The sequence below is a fragment of the Mycteria americana genome, chromosome 1 (genome assembly GCF_035582795.1).
Source record: "Mycteria americana isolate JAX WOST 10 ecotype Jacksonville Zoo and Gardens chromosome 1, USCA_MyAme_1.0, whole genome shotgun sequence".
Classification (NCBI taxonomy): domain Eukaryota; kingdom Metazoa; phylum Chordata; class Aves; order Ciconiiformes; family Ciconiidae; genus Mycteria; species Mycteria americana.
This window is the reverse complement of record NC_134365.1, coordinates 133,841,408-133,851,577: the sequence shown is the minus strand read 5'-3', so window position 1 is coordinate 133,851,577 and position 10,170 is coordinate 133,841,408. Positions and strand designations below refer to the sequence as shown.

At 48.4% G+C, this 10,170-nt stretch overlaps 1 protein-coding gene across 1 annotated transcript in view; it reads right to left on the bottom strand.

The window, feature by feature from the left end:
* Positions 1 to 230: 230 nt before the first annotated feature.
* APOO (apolipoprotein O) overlaps positions 231 to 10,170 on the bottom strand; it is a 47,602-nt gene continuing 37,662 nt past the window's right edge. The window contains exon 10 of the mRNA XM_075521122.1: positions 231 to 501. The gene's annotated coding sequence lies outside the window, so the exon portion shown is untranslated. The remainder of the gene's footprint in view (positions 502 to 10,170) is intronic.

Below are 10,170 nucleotides of genomic sequence, written 5' to 3'. Positions count from 1 at the left end.
GCTCACTGTGGTTGATTAAAGCACAGCTACACACCTCTAATAAAAATAGGGAAGGGGGAAAAAAATCCATCTTCAAACCAGTTTCAGTTTCATTTCACAGATTTACTGGAGGCCAAAGCAAGAGACAAAAAGTCCCAGGGGATAATTAGCTCATGAGGATGAAAAACAAACACCAAACACCAGTTGCAGAAACTCCTCTAAGTTAAACAGTTTTGTTTATTTGCATTTGGACCTTTGCGTATTTCTATTGTTCACGCAGCAGGTGTGAGCTGGTCATGTTCACTCAAAGGGAAAAGGCATCTCCATTTTCATGAGCTGTTCCCTTCTCCACCAGAACAGGTTAAAAAGAACGTGCTTTGCTGAGACAAAGCCAGGTGCCCATCCTCTCCTGAAAGTCTGCTGTACAGCATGACGAGGTGGCTTCACATCTTCCAAATCACTGCCCACCGTGTGGGGAAGGGACGTGAACCCCTGAAATTCCTACTAGAAATCTTCCTCCACCTGGGGAAAAAAGCATGCGAGAGACAGTAGCTTTCCACATGAAAGCCCATCAGTGTTTCCAAGCAACCTGGATATTGAAGGTGGTTTCTAAACACACTGGAAAAAGTGCAGGGTGAGATTTTTCAAGCTGGTTGCTATAACTAGGCACCCAGATACCACTGCAAAGATACCTTTGAACAGTCTTCCTCTAATTGCTCTCACGGTGAGCAAATGCAGTCTGGGCTCTTCACGATCTCCCTGAACTTTCACATTTGACCGATTTCAGTCACCGACATAGAAACACCACCGCACAGCTTGTACAGGAGGAAACAAAAGGACTCATAGTTTTGGTCTATAGTTGCGTGCCTTTTGCAATCAGTGCATATGGTAGAATTTTTTTTTTCCCCCAGACAACTTCCTACTATGGGCTAACACGAATGTGCAAGAACATTTCCCACCACACAGCCTGAATATGTTTTATCTACAGTTGCAGGCACGTGGGTCTTTTTTTTCCCCATTTTTTCAGAGCTAATGTGGAGGGGAAGATCAAAATCTGCATTCATCACTCCTAGAGGTAATAACCTCTGTACAGAGCTGTCGCTTTGCCATTGGGGCAGAAAGTGTAAAGAAAAAAAAGAGGCAGGAGGCGAGGTCTGCAGCAGTGAAGGGGTGCCAGGTGCAGGGGCTGACCATGTAGGCTGCCACGGGGAGCCACGCGCCCCATGGAGGCAGTGGCATCAAGGGAAATGGTTTAAGCTTTATTCTTTTTAAGTAAATGCAATCAGAAGAAACTAGAAGACTCTTATTTTGTTAAATCAGAAGCCTCAGAGGTAAATTCCTGAGATACATTAATACTTTCTGGATTATTTTTACCTCCCATTGATCTCATTAGCCATAACTCAATGGATTAGCAAGCATTGGACTTAGTGGTGCAGGAGCAGGAATTATTTGCTGCTGAAGAGCAACAGGCAGAACTGGCAGATAGAGGCAGCAACAAGCACTAGCATCAAAGAAATAACACTACATTGATCCAGTTTTAAACAAAACTAGCTGAAAATTCAAGGGATAATGGCAGTCAGTGTATGCTTTTCCTTAGCTAGGCGAGGGAGCACACCCATTTTAGATACCTACATATCTCTGAAAGGTGGCAGACTGCAAATAAGCCTGATAAAACAAAGTCCACTGCATTACAAAGTACAGCTGGTCCAAATGACGGTAAAGTGAGGACAAGGTTAAAGAATCCCAGAGGGGAAAAAAAAACCCTTTTCATAAGTAAATACTCAGGATTTATAGGCATCAGTTGACCACCTTCTCAGCACAGTGAAGTAATAAAATGATCCTGCATTTCCATGCTGAGATACCATCACCAAGATTTGACTGAAATTTGATTACAGAAGTCCTGCGGGGAGTCATGCCCAGGGGAAACCTTGCGTGTGTGAGGAAGCCAGAACCCCAGAGCTCCTTTTCTTGCCATTTGGACTTGGCGTCAGCAAGCTATTATTTTCTCCTGTTTGTTAAAAGCCAAAGCACTTTTTCACCCCTGCAGTTCAACATACTCAGACATCCCTGCTTCACTCCCAGGCAGGGCTAGGTTTGCCTCTACGCACCCATAGCCACGTGCCTCTCCAGCACAGTTCAGGCAGCTAGGACTTCCCTTACACACGCTTACGTCTGGTTTCTCAGCTAGGGTATTTTCTGGAATAAGCACAGGACTGCAAAAGCCAAAGGTCCTCTTATCACAAGTCTAAAAACAAGAAGGGTTCGTGAGGTGTAGAGGAGGATGTGACGTTATCTCCTGTTCTTTCTTAGAGAAGCTGTTGAGCCTTTGGGATCCAAGAAATTATAGTACTTTCATTTAAAATATCAGGTGCTCCTGTTTGCAGGAGTAAAGAACACAAAACAAACGTAAATCCGCCTAAAGCCATGTGCAACTTGCAACGAAAGGGTTAGAAACCCAAGTATGCCGTGGGCTGTGCTGGGCCAGCCCTCTCCGCCTGCTGGGGTGCAGCCCCAGCTCCTCAGCTGCCTGGGCTGCCCCGTGCTTCATAGCCCCAGCCTTACGGGGACAGTGGCACTTGCGGCTGGTCCTTCTGTTTCATGATCTTTTCTAAGTTCAGCCGTGGTGGTCTTACTTTACGCAGCTCCTGTTTACCCGTGTGTCCCCCAAACCCATCGCTAGTGCTGCGGTACGTGTTTCAGAGCAGCTCCTGTGGGAGCTGGCGCAGGGTGGAGGGGCACGGAGGTGGCTGTGAGCACCTGGAAGCGCTCAACCCCTTGGCTGAGCCCTCAACCCCTTGGTGCACAAGCACTTGCCCTGCGCTGAAGGTCCCGCCGAGTACTCCACGGGAGAGCCGGCTGCCTGGAGAAATGATCACAGACAACTCCAAGTGTCAGAGTGTCATAGCGTCGTCCCTGGTGCTACTGCAGCCAGCAAAACCTGCCCGGCTGCAGCGTGGAGAGCATCTCCTGCGGGCTCAGTGCCTGCTGACACACCACGCGAGTGCCGGTCAAAGCCAAAACAATGTCCCTTCCTAGTGAGGCTGAGCCCCAGCAATCTCATGACATAGCAAACAGTATTTGGAAAGAGCCCAGATATGTCCCAGCCAGCTTCTCTGCAGCGGGGCTGAGCTGTGGCAGCCGAGATTTAGCATCTGCTGGGATGTGAAAGCCGGAGCGGCCGTGGGCTCGCCCTGGGCTGCGGCAGGAGCACAACGGAGGAGAAACCTGCTGAGATAAATGCAGGAAGATGCGGGGACCAGACATGGGTTTGTCCCTCCTCAGGTGCTTGGGCACCTGGCTGGCCAGCGGGGAGGCCCGGGCACGTGGAGGGCAGGGGAGGGCCGGCAGCGGGTCCACTCTGCTGCTGGGCCCCCTCGGCAGCCATTTTACATCATGGAGGAGAGGAAGCTCACACTTCTCCTTCAGGCAAAGAAGTGTCTTGTCTGAAGAGATTTTTGGACTTGAATGTGATAGGCAAAGGGAGTCTTATCGGGCCATGGGTATGTGCCTCACAGGCTGCTGCCCGGCACACTTGGTAAAACATACACAGAGTTTTATAAGCAAAGAACTACAGCCCCCTGCGGCGAAACAGCGGGTGTTCCCAAAAACAGCTTTCTGCAACACAGCTGGCATGAAAGGTAAATATTTTTTCCAGAAAGCCTCTTTTATCAAACCCCTGCAAACTCAGCTGCCGCCTCAGCCAGGCAGCTGGGGCCTGGGCACCCGCGTTTTGGGAGAGCATCGGGGTGTCCCCGGGGCCAGGCGAGTATGGCCAGGAGCATGTTGAGGGCTGCCCTTGAATCAGCCCTCACTGCGACACCCGCCAATGACCTCCATGGACATGCAGCAGGGCTGCCGCCATTAACTAAATACCCTTTTCTTCAATGAAGTTTATTAAATCACAGAGCCTCATAGTTATGTGTGACTCGTATAATGTGTGAGTGAGCACATGCACCTGAGTTCCTCCTCTTTTGCTTTGTTAAAGCTGTAGTTAAAAGGCTTTTCCCGCAGAAATATAGTAGAATTTTACTTAATTCTCAGCAAATACAGTACCTGAGTGATAACACACATAAATAATGCATAAGTTGCACCTGGTCATGATGCATTTTTGGTGTTATTTCCATTAAAGGAGTAACGGTGAACTTCTAATGACCATATCGCATGGAAGCCTACAGAAAGCGTGCTGGAGACAGTAAATGCTGCATTTATGCATAAAGTAATTTAGTCTTAAGTGTTTTATTCTTGAGACAAGCAACTGTACTATTAGAGCATTAAATAAGAGACTTTTACAACCACCAGTAACAAGTGCTGTAACTACGTCCTCTGTTTGGGGAATTGCTGCCCATTGCAACCAAGTGCCACGTCTTGTGTATCCTTTGCCCAGCCGAGAAAGACAGGGTCCACCCGGCAGCCCCAGCATGTCCCCAGCCACGTCCCAGCGGGGCAAGGAGGTGGTCCCCACAGCGAGGACCAGCAGCCCCAGAGCACCCCAGCCCCAGCCAGTACCAGCTGGCTGTCTCCCTGGAGGTGTTACAGGGCTTTTTGGCACGGGAGGAGAGCCCACATCCCACCGAGCCCCATGGCGGGGATGACTAATGGCCTAAGCCACATCTCCGGAGCAATCCTGTTTGCTTACAGCGAGCCCATCTCCCCTCCTTTCCTGGAGGGCAGGGGGTGGCTGGATGCCATTTGGGCTTTTATTCTTGCCTTTCATTTTGGAAGAAGGGCAAGGGGCCCTGCAGCGAGCCCCTGGGTTGCCTGTGTTGCCCTGACGTGCGGAGCACAGGGTGTCAGCATCGCCTCAGGACCACCTCGCTTGGGCTGTCACCTTGCGAGAGGCCTCGGCCCAGCCCGACGCTGGGGGTTCCCGCCAGCACTGCCTGCAATACTGGCTTCCTCCAAGTGATCCCTAAAAATACTGGTCAGGCATCTGACATATGCCAGTTTCTTTTTAGTCAGAGGCTCCGCAACACTCGGTTTTATCTGTCCTTTCCTGCCCTTTGACAACCCGTCATGTCACTGACTCATCTGAACATGAACAACGCCCAGGCGACTCGGCGTTCAGCAGGAAATCCTCACCTCAGCTGTGGCTGCTAAAAGGTTATGAGACCCAGATGTAACCTTCAAGCATGCACCTGGAAAATCATCTGGCACACTTTTCAGCGAAGTCTTTAATAACATTTATCAATCCAAAACCACTGCTGGACTGGGATTATCATACGATATATTACTTCAGGGTGTCTACTTTTGTTTTCAGTAAGATAATTGATGGCTCAAGCCTGTTAATCTGTAAAGAGAATTAGGGCATTGTAATTGCACAGGCATGCTTGGAGAGGCCCAGATAATTTCTTCTTTGCTGTAAGCACAATTTTGCTTATCTCTTCCTTTTTGTTTTTAGGACAAATTAAATAGATCAGATTAATAAATCGATAGCTAAATCTCCATCCCAGGAGAAGCAAGCAGCTCTTCTGTACACCTTACTACAAGTAAGTTGTTCTCTAAGAATTTTTTGAAGATTCCATATTAATTTCCTTCTCCTGAAGTCAAAATGTTTAAATGTCAAAATGTTTACAGAATATATTACCGAGAACAATCAAAAGAAAAGCCAGCATGAAATATGTCTTTGAGCATTCCTTTTCAACAGTTAAAACTCGATCTAATTCTCATACTTGTTATCAACATACTGCTGAAGAATTGCTATTTCTAGTAAAAACTAAATCCCACCTAAGAAGGGAAGAAAAACTCTCCTAGATTTCTTAGCAGGCAGGGTTTCTCCTCTGCACACAAATTAGCACTCAGCCTCCACTATACCCTACCACAAAACAAATAACGTAAAGACCCCTTGCAGCTACAAGGGTACATTAGGAAAAAGTGATTATAACAAGACTTACGGGGCTACTGCAGTACTTTGAGTGAGATCAGGGCTGGGAGGGCTGCGTTGCTGGGCGCCTGCCCATCGCCAGCCCTGCGCATCCTGGAGAATTAAGAAGTTTTCCTCTTACACGGCTGGAAATCGCCCACAAAAATAGCGCTTAAGCTTTCACCTGGGGAGGAAGGCAAAAGCTTCCAACCCAACTGTTCCCTCTCCAACTGTACTGCTGAGCTGGGAATAGGAAAGGGGAGAAAGGAGAGCTAGGAAAGCAGTCCTTACTAGTGGGGGTAGAAAGTCAATGGAGAGCACGCATACAAAAAATCTACCATAGTTTCTTTGCATGCTTTCACTGCATCCTTTCCGATAACATCGCACACTTTTGCTCTCCCTTGTTCTGATGTTTCTTTTTTTCCTCTGGTTTTTCATCACCCTCATCCCCGCACTCAGCACAGAGGGAAGGTCAGGTCCGAGGCGCTTACCTGCCCACAGGTACCACCATGTCCCCCATAACTGCCTTCACACAAGCAGGAAACTGAGCATTAGAAAAACAAATGCAATGCCAATCTCTTCATAAATAAATACTGATATCCTTCAAACACATCCCTTTTATGCAAGGCATGCTGTAACACCCTTTCAGATCGTTTTGGCTGCAGGGTGCCAAAAGCCCTGCAAAGCTGCCGTTGCCAGGCTTTTAGGGACAGCCGCCCGGATCTGCAGTGTGTCCCACACGGGAGTAGAGGCTGCTGCTGTGCCAGCATGGGGAGACAACCTGCAGGCACCCACGTCGGCACTGGGCAACATGCCATGGCCCCGTGCACCATGTGTTTAGGAATAACAGCTCAGGGGCCACCAGGAGTCCTCCAGACAAGCGGCATAGAGCCGAGGCCCCCAGTGCTGGGTCAGATGAGGCCATGGGGCCAACACAGCCGTCACTGCTAAAAATTAACCTGGCTCAAAACCTTGACCTTTAAAATAAATTATATATATATATATAAAAAAAAAGAGTTAACTTATTGTTCTCCAGCTGTCAAAATAATAATTGACCAGGTTTCAAGGAAACACCATCTCAAAAATCAGTAATAAAAGCTGCTAGTGGTAACCATGCATGAGAAGGAGCTAAAGGAATCCATAAATGAGAAACCTTGAAAGCAGGGGCGATAAGGTGTCAGAATTCCTCAAGAAAATTATCAAGGCAAGAGAAAAATGTTGGCAAGACATGAGCAGGGCCCCTGGGCCAGGGTGGTGCTCCAGGCAAAGCCAGGAAAGTCCACCAGAGAGAGAGGTCACAAACGCCGCAAGAGGAGAAAGGCAGGAGAAAACAAGTTGGTGCAGAGAATTAAGTCAACAATCAAGTATAGAAGTGTTACAGGATCTTCTGCCTAGGGACCCCAGGGTTGAGTTCCCACAGACGTGGGCAGAAAGGGTCCCTCTTTTCCAGTTGGGAGGGACGGTGTTGAGCTCTCCCGTGCTCCAGGAGCATCCCTCCAGGGCTGGCAGGTGAGCCGGGTGGTTCACACGATGCTCCTCAGCCTTCCCACAAGCAGAGCAGTTTTTCAGCTGCAGGGGAAGAGGGGAGAACTCATGTGCAAATAAAATGGTTCCCCTCATGCCTTTCACTCCGCAAGGAAGATACAAACATACGGGAAATCCCACAGGATTACCCATGAAAATTACCACTTCACACCTCCTTAATGGTTATGATTTTATTTATGGCAGTTTACTTACGATTGATGGCTATGAGTTTATTCATGGTAGTTAACCCTGTAGCCTTTCAGGACAAAAATCAGGCTCCAAGCACAGCATGTTCTTAGCTCAGAAACTTGTGGCCTGAGGTATGTAACAAGTTCTGCACATCTATGTTACACCTTAGCCACCTTACCCACCAGGAACCTAAAATCACTTGGGTTTTTTGCTCCCATAGTTCTGTTACTTTTGGGTGTGAGTCACTGGCTAGCCCAGGGCTGAGGGTGTTCTTACACCACCACTCCTCTAACATTCCTCAAACAAGAGAGTCTCCTTAGCCGGCTAACCTCATCTACAAATAGGAAAATAATGTTTAAAAAAAAAAAAGAAAAGCTAAAAAGCAACCAGTAAATATCTGGCTTCTTAAAGAGTTTGAGAAGGGTCGTGGTAGTAAAAGAGGATGTGCTCACATTTACATTGAATTACCTCTTTTTTCCACAAGCTAAGACTTCTTCCTTCCCCTTTACTGTTTTCTTCTTGGTCAAAACACGGTTGCTGATTTTAGCATCTGTGTATTTTGCTCTCTTGTATGAGGATAGATCGTCCTGATCTTAACTCCATCAAGGCAAAAGTACAGCCAAAGGTTGTTTGGCCCGAGAGACATGTCCTTGTACAGTTGGATGCTGTGCAAAAGCTGCTAAATGGCAGAGGACTCCAATATTATGTATGAATTGGCTCACGCTCTCTTTTGGCAGAGGTGGGGAAGAGCCGAGCAGATGCACATTTCCTTCTTCCATCAGCCAGAAACAGCTCATCTTTCTTATTATCAGATGAACCTGGAGGCGAGCACAGAAGAGAGAAACACAACAGACTGTGCCTCATTGATCTCCCACCGAACCACAGACAGGAAAATAAGTCCTTTGCTGCTGGTAGCGGCCGAGTTTTCTTCAGCATCTTCATTCAGTTTAGTGTACGAAGGGTTGCGCCGAGCCCCGAGCCTGCCCGGGCTCGCCAGCGAGGCTGCTGCGTAAGCACCGTGCGTGGCACCACGCCAGTGGCCGAGGCTGACTCACTTGCAGCTCCTGATGCCATTCCTCATCTCTGGCAGGATATGGAAAATGTGTCAAAGCCTGGCACACAACAGTAAACATATTCCTCTGGGCTGGCTTTGGTGCTTTTACCAGCCCGTTTTAGTTCAGGCAGTTTGTAAATGATGCTTTTAAGCTAGAAGGTCAAAAAACCCACTGGCGCGGCTCCCCAGTAAATGCAAAGATGACTTCGGCACGCTGCGTTGAATAACAAAACTTTTTGGTACACCAGCGCCAAAGCATCAGGGCAGTGCTTTGAACGGAGGTTACCTTTATGATTCACGGCATGAATGAGCACTTAGTGGGCGCATACAAGAGCGCTGTACGAATCAGGAAATGGCTCTTTCAGGTCTCCTTACAAAAGGAAGTGAGTCTGAAGCTTGCTAAATTTACAGAGAGGACGTTCGTGAACTTAATCTAGGGCAGGGGAGGGGGGGAAGGGAAGACTCCTTTTTCTTTCACTGTAGGTTGATAAACTAACTCTGCTGGTTCCTGTACACAATTTTTAACAACAAAAAAAGAAAGTAAAAGAGCTGCCACCGCAGCTGCCTGCCTATGAGCCTTAGCTGGTGCGTGCATACAGCCACGAAGAGTCTTCTGGCTTCATGCTTCAGCGTTCCTCCCATCGCTGGGAAAATGAGCGCGCTTTTCTACGCCCCTCAGGTAAAGCCATGAGCTGACACAGAGGGAGCACCACCGCACGCCTCTGCGCGGGGCGTCCTTCCTTCCTCCTCTGCCTCTCGAGCCGGCTGTCTGCGGAGCTCAGGGGGCCTCAGCACTCCCAGCCAAGTGCTGGATGTGGCTCAATTTCAGTTCAAAGAAACAGATTACTTCTTCAAAGGCACAGGTGCTGCGCCCTGGAGTTGAGTGACGGTACTTCAGGTTAAGACTCGGTGTTGGGAGATTCAGATGCAGTGGGACACATAACACCAGATTTTGAAAGATTCCGGTACGGGAGGTGGTATGGTTCTGTAGCCTTCACACCATAATGGCCAAAGAAGGAAGAAATTAGGTTCTCCTCTTGAGGTTATTCTTATATCCAGGAATGCCGCTGCTGATCTCGCTACTCCCTGTGCCGAGATGCATGCTGAGCAAGCCCCTGAGGCAAGACGAGGTGCCCACACGCAGCGCTCCAGCACTCGACTGCACAGCGGTCTCAGGGCTGCAGGCCACCTTCCTCGAGTACAAGGAGTGATGAACCCAAGTGGTAAGGACAGCAGCAACAGCCTTCCCGACACAGCATCTGCCCTCTCTGCCAAAAAGCGTGTAGCAAGTGACCCATCTTGTTACTTCATGGGGCTGTCTTACGAACTTCGGGTTAGTATTGCTGAACAAGATCTGGGCACTCAGACTACACGTAAAGCACATCCTTTAGCTTTAGTCTCTATCAAATTACATTCTTGAGTCTTGTGCATGTTTATATTCATACCATAAACAAAAAGAGAAGTTACCTGACCAAGCTGTCCCATTGCTCCCACTGCCGTTTTATGGTGGGCACAAAGACGCTGGGTGATGAGTCCGAGCACAGCTCAGGCTGCTGCACGGCTA